At 50.3% G+C, this 7487-nt stretch overlaps 2 pseudogenes; both read left to right on the top strand.

Moving 5' to 3' along the window:
- The first annotated feature begins 952 nt into the window (after positions 1-952).
- LOC138846495 (CKLF-like MARVEL transmembrane domain-containing protein 8 pseudogene) lies at positions 953-3173 on the top strand (annotated as a pseudogene).
- Positions 3174-3546: 373 nt separating this feature from the next.
- Positions 3547-5777, top strand: LOC138846494 (protein FAM117B pseudogene; annotated as a pseudogene).
- The last annotated feature ends 1710 nt before the right edge of the window (positions 5778-7487 follow it).

Below are 7487 nucleotides of genomic sequence, written 5' to 3'. Positions count from 1 at the left end.
GTTAATTTACATCTGAAACTAAGAATAAATAAAGGGATCCCTAAAGAAGGTTCTCTAGTTATGACGAGACTGGTCTGTGGGTGAGATGAGACTAGGAGATACCGGGAAAGGACAGATCATCTCTCCTCTACGGAAACCTCTTTGAGGTGCAGACAATTCATAGCTTGAAATCAGCCGGCTCTCACACATCTCTGGTGATGAGCACAGCCAATGCCCAACCGAGATAGGATTCTGTACCTGGCTCTGATGAACTGAAACAAAATCTGGGGCAGCTGAACCTCACAGATGACAGCATGAAACCAGACGCTCGGTTAAAGTGAGTTTTGATCCCAAACGTGGATTCCTCAAGCCAAGGGTACTTTGGAGAGAAGCACTGAGGGACTGGACCAGTTCCCAAACCCAGCTAAGGACAGATCCTGTCTCCCCAGGGTAGAACAGCAAATGCACCCATTTTTTTTTTCTCAACATTCATATAATTTTTTATAAGAAAAACATTCATTTTCATTATGGAATCCAAAACCATTATTGTATGATAGTGTAAGTCTTTCAGCATTCAAACTGCTCAACATTCAGCATGGACAGCAAGCCAGCTTACGAGGAACCACATCAGAAGCACAGGGAGGTTCGGCTGGTAGAAGCCCAGCAGCTGAGTGAGGAAGTGCCGCAGACTTGCCTTCCATCGTGTAAGAGCTCCAGGAACTCCTGGGTATTTTTGGTGATGTTAAAGGAAAGAAACGGCACTGCCAGTCAGGAGATAGGTAATCCTTAGACTGTGTGCGAGACTGGCTGCCAGGGGACCACAGGGACATAGAAGACCTGGAGCCAATGAAAAACACTCGTCTGGAAAGGAATGGGTTTCCTCCCCAAAATGCAAAGTGCTCTCATACAGATGCTTAGCATACTAAGATTTGACAAGTTTTTACAGTGATGAAACGGCACAGAGAGACAGTTACATTATTTATACCGTTAGTGTGTAAAGACACAGATTTTACGACTAGCAGCAGGAAGTTCTCTGACAGCTCCTGAGACAAGCTACCCTCATGCCCTGGATCCAGCCCATGCCACTGATGACTTGTGAAAATGGTAACACATACAAGTAAAAATGACCTGCTGTACGTGAGTCAGAAAGTAGTTGAAAAGTGACAAAATCGTATGTTATTAAATGACAAAACATATTTAGAGGTTTTATTTAAAAATCTCTCACTGTTCATTATCAAAGTTACAAGATTGTTTGCATACCAAGAGACAGACTGTAAACATAGGAAATTTTCATTAAGGAAAGATGGGTTTACTGTAATTTGATCTTTTACAAAAAATTACTGCAAGTTATTGATAACAGAATTTCTCTTTTACTTTCTTAAGTCTAATTCTCTTGAAAATTAAACCAATGTTTCCACTCTCTGGAGCTAAAGTTCAACCATGGTCACCTTAGGAAATACCCCTGTTTGTTTGTTAATCAGAAATACACATCGAGTGGCACACATTTCCATTTTCTTCTCCCGGCCTCCGCCGCCCGCCGCGCCCGGCGGCCTCCCCTCGCTCGCTCGCTCGCTCGCTCGCTCTCCGCCTTTTCCCTCGGGCCCCCGCGCAGCCCCCGAGCCACGCGCCCAGCAGCGGGGGTGGCGCCGCGCGCTCGCGGGACACGCGCGGCGCCTGGACGGGCCCGGGCGGGCGACCCCCGGCGCGCTCCCCTCCCCCTCGCCGGTGTCCCCCCCCCACCCCCACCCCCCACCCGGGGGCGCAGGGCCGCGTGCGTAGCCCCGGCCGCGCCGGGGGTCGCCGGGGCGCGAAGATGGAGGAGCCGCCGCGAGGGCGCTCGCACACGGTCACCACCACCGCCAGCTCTTTCGCCGAGAACTTCTCCACCAGCAGCAGCAGCTTCGCCTACGACCGGGAGTTCCTCCGCACCGCGCCGGGGCTCCTCATCGTGGCGGAGATCGTCCTGGGCCTGCTGGTGTGGACACTGATTGCTGGCACGGAGTACTTCCGGGTCCCTGCGTTCGGCTGGGTCATGTTTGTAGCTGTGTTTTACTGGGTCCTCACCGTCTTCTTCCTCATCCTCTACATAACAATGACCTACACCAGGATCCCCCAGGTGCCCTGGACCACAGTGGGCCTGTGTTTTAACAGCAGCGCCTTCATCCTGTACCTCTCGGCCGCCGTGGTGGACGCGTCGTCCGTCTCCCTGGAGAGAGACAGTCACAACTTCAACAGCTGGGCGGCCTCGTCGTTCTTTGCCTTCCTGGTGACCATCTGCTACGCTGGGAACCCATACTTCAGTTTTATAGCGTGGAGATCCAGGACTGTGCAGTGATGGGGCGTTTTCATAACAAAAAGGAAAAGAAAGAATCGAACTGTAAAAGCAGCTGTAGGTGCGATGTACTGTATTCCTGGAGAGTTGTATTTAACTAATGTTTTATATACTTCGCCCGCAGCCGTTTGTACAGTGACACTGGATCCTTATTTGCAAAACGCCGGAGCCCCTGATGAACTCCTTAAGTGTCTTTTCTAAAGTCACAAAAACAGTATTTTCTTAGGCAATGTACAAATAGAGAAATTGCTAATATTAAGAATGTGACAAGTTTGTAAACCTAACTCTTAATATGCCAGATTCTTTTGTGATTAAATGTTGCCATGTACAGGCACCTTCTTCCCGCCTGAGGTCTCCCTCAGGGTCTCTCTCTAAGGTCTCCTCTCTACAAAGCACAACACTAATGTATGTGTCCTTAGACTTCCGTTCAAGCGCCCCTATTTATTTCAACAGGAACACACGTTTCAGAGCCACCTTTTGTTTGTCACCTCTGTCGTCCTGCCCACCCTCCTTTGCCCCTCGACCCTTCCTACCTGCGAGTCTTACTCTGCAAATCCTTTTTGGTTTGTGAAGGCAGCGGTTAAGGGCACAAAGACGGCCATGGGGACATTTATGTAAATACGTCTCTCCCAGCACCACCCTGCAGCTGAACAACGTGTAGTGCTTTCCCAAGTCAGCTTTGCCATCATGACGTCAGTCATTTGAGAAAAGTACTCAGATTTTATTTTTGTATCGGTGGTAACAAAACATTAACCAAAAGGTTTTCTGTTGGGAAGCTTCCCTGACCGTCTCCCCTCCCCCACCCAAGCTGTTTGCTCACATTAACAGATTAAAAGTGCCTGAGACATGATCCATTCTTTCCCTGTATATTAAAACCCCGTTGTATTGATTTTTTATAAGCCTTTTTACCTCTGTGTAAAAAAATATATATACAAGTGTATGATGTACATTTTAGTTCTTAACTTTTTTTTATGGTTTCTAATATGTATGACCAATGTAGCCATTGCTTTAAAATGTACCATGTAAATATAAACACATCCTATCAGAAAAAAAAAAAATGCACGTGGGCCTCCAGGAAGGCGACAGACTTGTGGGTTAAACAGCCCTGGAGTCTAGCTGGGCCGCTCTGAGTCTCGGGAGGACACTGGGAAGGCCACGGTCTCATCTCCCCAGCCTGTTCAGGGCCACACACAGCTCCCCGGTCAGTGCTCCTGAGGCTGTTCAGGATTATGGCTGAAAAAAATCGGCTTACTACAGTCACCGGGGAGGGGGGGGAACCATGTCCCAGCGGGTGAGGCGCAATGGGTCCCCCACACCGGCCGGTTCCCTCGGGGGTGGCACGGTCGCCACGGCCGGGGGACCCGGGAGCCGCCTGCAGCCCATGAGGGCGACGGTTCCGTTCCAGCTGAAGCAGCAGCAGCAACATGGCAGCCCCACGCGGAGCAACGGCGGCGGCGGCGGCGGCGGCGGCGGCGGCAACAACAACGGCGGCTGCTGTGGCGGCGGCGCCTCAGGCCCCTCAGGCGGCAGTGGCGGCGGCGGCGGCGGCGGGGCCCCGCGCACCAGCCCCACGGTGGCCACGCAGACGGGCGCGTCCGCGACGTCCACGCGAGGCACCAGCCCCACGCGCGGCGCCGCGCCGGGGGCTCGTGGGAGCCCCCCACGACCGCAGCCCCCTCCGCCGCTGCTGGGGACCGTGTCGTCGCCTTCCTCGTCGCCCACCCACCTGTGCACTGGCGAGGTGAGCGCGGCCCCACCCCCAGCCCGTGTCCGGCACCGGAGGAGGTCCCCGGAGCAGAGCCGAGGCTCCCCGGAGAAGAGGAGTCCGAGTGCCCCGGTTTGCAAAGCAGGTGACAAAACACGACCACCTTCATCAAGCCCTTCTAGTATTATCCGACGCACTTCCTCCCTGGATACACTTGCTGCTCCGTACCTTGCTGGACACTGGCCTCGTGATAGTCACGGGCAAGCTGCACCTTGCATGAGGGACAAAGCTACACAGACAGAGAGTGCTTGGGCTGAAGAATACTGTGAAAAGAAGAAAGGGTCTCACAAGCGCTCAGCGTCCTGGGGCAGTACAGATCAACTAAAGGAGATTGCCAAATTACGTCAGCAGTTGCAGAGAAGTAAACACAGCAGTCGACATCATCGAGATAAAGAAAGACAGTCTCCATTCCATGGCAACCATGCAGCTATTAACCAGAGTCAGGCTCCTGTTCCAAAGAGTGCACTTATTCCAGTAATTCCCATCACCAAATCAACAGGTTCCCGGTTCCGGAATAGCGTGGAAGGATTGAATCAAGAGATAGAAATAATAATTAAAGAGGCTGGGGAAAAGGAAGAACAACTTATACCACAAGACATTCCAGATGGACACCGTGCCCCTCCGCCCCTGGTGCAGAGAAGTAGCAGCACTCGGAGTATCGACACACAGACCCCCGGCGGGGCGGACAAGGGCAGCAACAACAGCAGCCGCTCCCAGTCCGTGTCCCCCACGTCGTTCCTCACCATCTCCAACGAAGGCAGCGAGGAGAGTCCCTGCTCAGCTGATGATCTGCTTGTTGATCCCAGGGATAAAGAGAATGGGAACAACTCTCCTTTACCCAAATATGCAACCTCACCCAAACCTAACAACAGTTACATGTTCAAAAGGGAACCTCCTGAGGGTTGTGAAAGAGTCAAAGTCTTTGAGGAATGCTCTGTCTTCTGTGGCAGTCATCTCTGAGCCTGTCTCTTCATGTTCACGCATGGAATCGGCGTTCACTCAGATGGACCACAGATCGTAACCTGTGTGCTTCTCTGGCAAGGATTGCATCCCCTTCCATTTTTGTCTACTTTTGGTCACCAGTTACACTTATTTATTTACTTATATTTTTAATTTTTAAATTTTTTTAGCTTTTAAGAGGTTCAATATAGTCCACATACAGTTCTGAGAATGTAATTATATCCCATTTCTCCCTCTTTCTTCTTTAAATAGTTTAAAAATATATATTTTGTCTGCAAATACAGGAACCAGTTTCCGTTATGCTCCAACACACGGACAGCACAGCAGGGTGAGCTTCAGTCAACTTGCTGTCCTATGAGAGCCGAACAGGTGCTTTCATGGGGGTGGGAGGGGAAGGCGTGCCTGTTCCCCCAGTGCACACGGCACTTCAATCTGGCTCAAACTCCTGGGCACAGGACACCATGTTGCACCCAGCTAGGTGATCTGCACAGGCACCGCTGATTTGGCTTTCACTTTTTTTGCACACGACACACCACAGCAATGGTGCTCAATACTATCACCCTGGAAAGCTCACATGAGGCCATTTTGGGCATGCTTGAACGTTCAGGAGTCCCTACCAGGGCAGCAGGGGTCACTGCCGGTTAGGAGCTGACACTCCTCGCTCCTGATTGGTTTGGAGCTAGAAATGGACACGTGTCCAGTTGTGAGGAGCTTGATATTTTTCTAAATGAGTCCTGTTTCTCTCCTGTTGCACAGGGATGGATACTCAAAATGAGGCTGCAGCCACCCAGTCTCTTAAGACTGCAGTTTCAGAATCTGTACCTGTAACCTACTCACCGCCCCCCCCCCAACTCTGATACTAATGGGAACATTTTTTGTTTGTTTTTTTAAAAGAGGTTGCACCATTGTTCTGGACATTTGGTGCAGCAGTGAAGACACAGCTTGGTATGCTGGTAGCCCATATCAGAGTGCCTGGATTTGAGTGTTGGCTCCACTTTGAATTCCAGCTTCCTGCTCGCCTACACCCTGGGAGGAAGTAAGTGACAGCCCAAATATTTGGATCCCTGTCACCCACACAGGAGACCCAAATTGAGTTTGGGGCTCCTGGCTTCAGCCTGGCCCAGCCCTGGCTGTTGCAGTCATTTGGGGAATGGATCAGTGGCCAGGAGATCTCTGTCTCTCTGCCTTTCAAATAAATAAATGTAAATAAAAATTCTAAAACTTTACAACATAAAAAGGTAGAAAGAGAACAAGGTTGTGAAAAAAAGGAAGACGTAGTATGGTGCTGCCATATCGTCCCCATTGGGTGTCTGGGCCACTTTGGAGCAGAGCAGCTGGGGTTCAGGCTCTGTGGTCTGTAGGAACCCCCAGAAGAGCCCAGGGAAGAGTTGGCCACGTTAAGTGGAAAAAGAAAGCAATGACTGATTACGATGACTTTGCATTTTGGGTCTGGATTTGCCACTGCTTTCCTGATGCGAAGACACCTAAAGCTTAAGAAACACACTGGGGGCAGGCCCTTGGTGCAGTGGTTAAGCCGCTGCAGCCACGTCCTATATTAGAATACCTGAGTTCAGGCCGGCATCCTGGCTCACTAGGCGATTCCTCCGCCTTGCGGTGCCGGCACACCGGGTTCTAGTCCCTGTCGGGGCACCGGATTCTGTCCCGGTTGCCCCTCTTCCAGGCCAGCTCTCTGCTGTGGCCAGGGAGTGCAGTGGAGGATGGCCCAGGTGCTTGGGCCCTGCACCCCATGGGAGACCAGGACAATTACCTGGCTCCTGCCATCGGATCAGCGCGGTGCGCCAGCCGCAGCAGTCACTGGAGGGTGAACCAATGGCAAAGGAAGACCTTTCTCTCTCTCTCTCTCTCTCTCCACTCTGCCTGTCAAAAAAAAATTTACTCTGAGATTCTTATAATAAATTTAAGCCATTTTTTGTGGTTGTGGTTGGTGTGTTTCTAATTTCAGTCACTCTCTTCTAAGGTTTTGGCTTACGTTTCATTGCTACTTTCAGTGCTCTCCCATTTGCATGAGGAGTTACACTCTTGTTTCTGACTGATTTGTAACATCACATGCTGTCTTTAATTCTACCAGCTACTCTTGCACTGAAAAGCACTTGAACAGATATTTCTCTATTATCTCAGGTATTTACTATGTCCTCTCATGTTTTTTCCTATTCTTTCTATCACTACCCCATATGTGATAATATAGTCTGGAATAATTGAACAAAAACCACGTTATTTTTATCTTTAAAAGGTTGTTTTTAACAAAACAGGTTAAATTTTAATTTTTAACATTTGCAAAGTCTTTTTTAAAAAAGATTTATTTAATTGAGAATCGGAGTTACACAGAGAAGAAGCAGAGGCAGGGAGAGAGAGGTCTTCCATCCGCTGGTTCACTCCCCAGTTGGCTGCAACAGCCAGAGCTGTGCCGATCTGAAGCCAGGAGCCAAGAGC

The sequence above is a fragment of the Oryctolagus cuniculus genome, chromosome 18, assembly GCF_964237555.1.
Source record: "Oryctolagus cuniculus chromosome 18, mOryCun1.1, whole genome shotgun sequence".
NCBI classification, from domain to species: domain Eukaryota; kingdom Metazoa; phylum Chordata; class Mammalia; order Lagomorpha; family Leporidae; genus Oryctolagus; species Oryctolagus cuniculus.
Note: the sequence above shows the minus strand (reverse complement) of the source record. Positions and strands in the feature narration are given on the sequence as shown.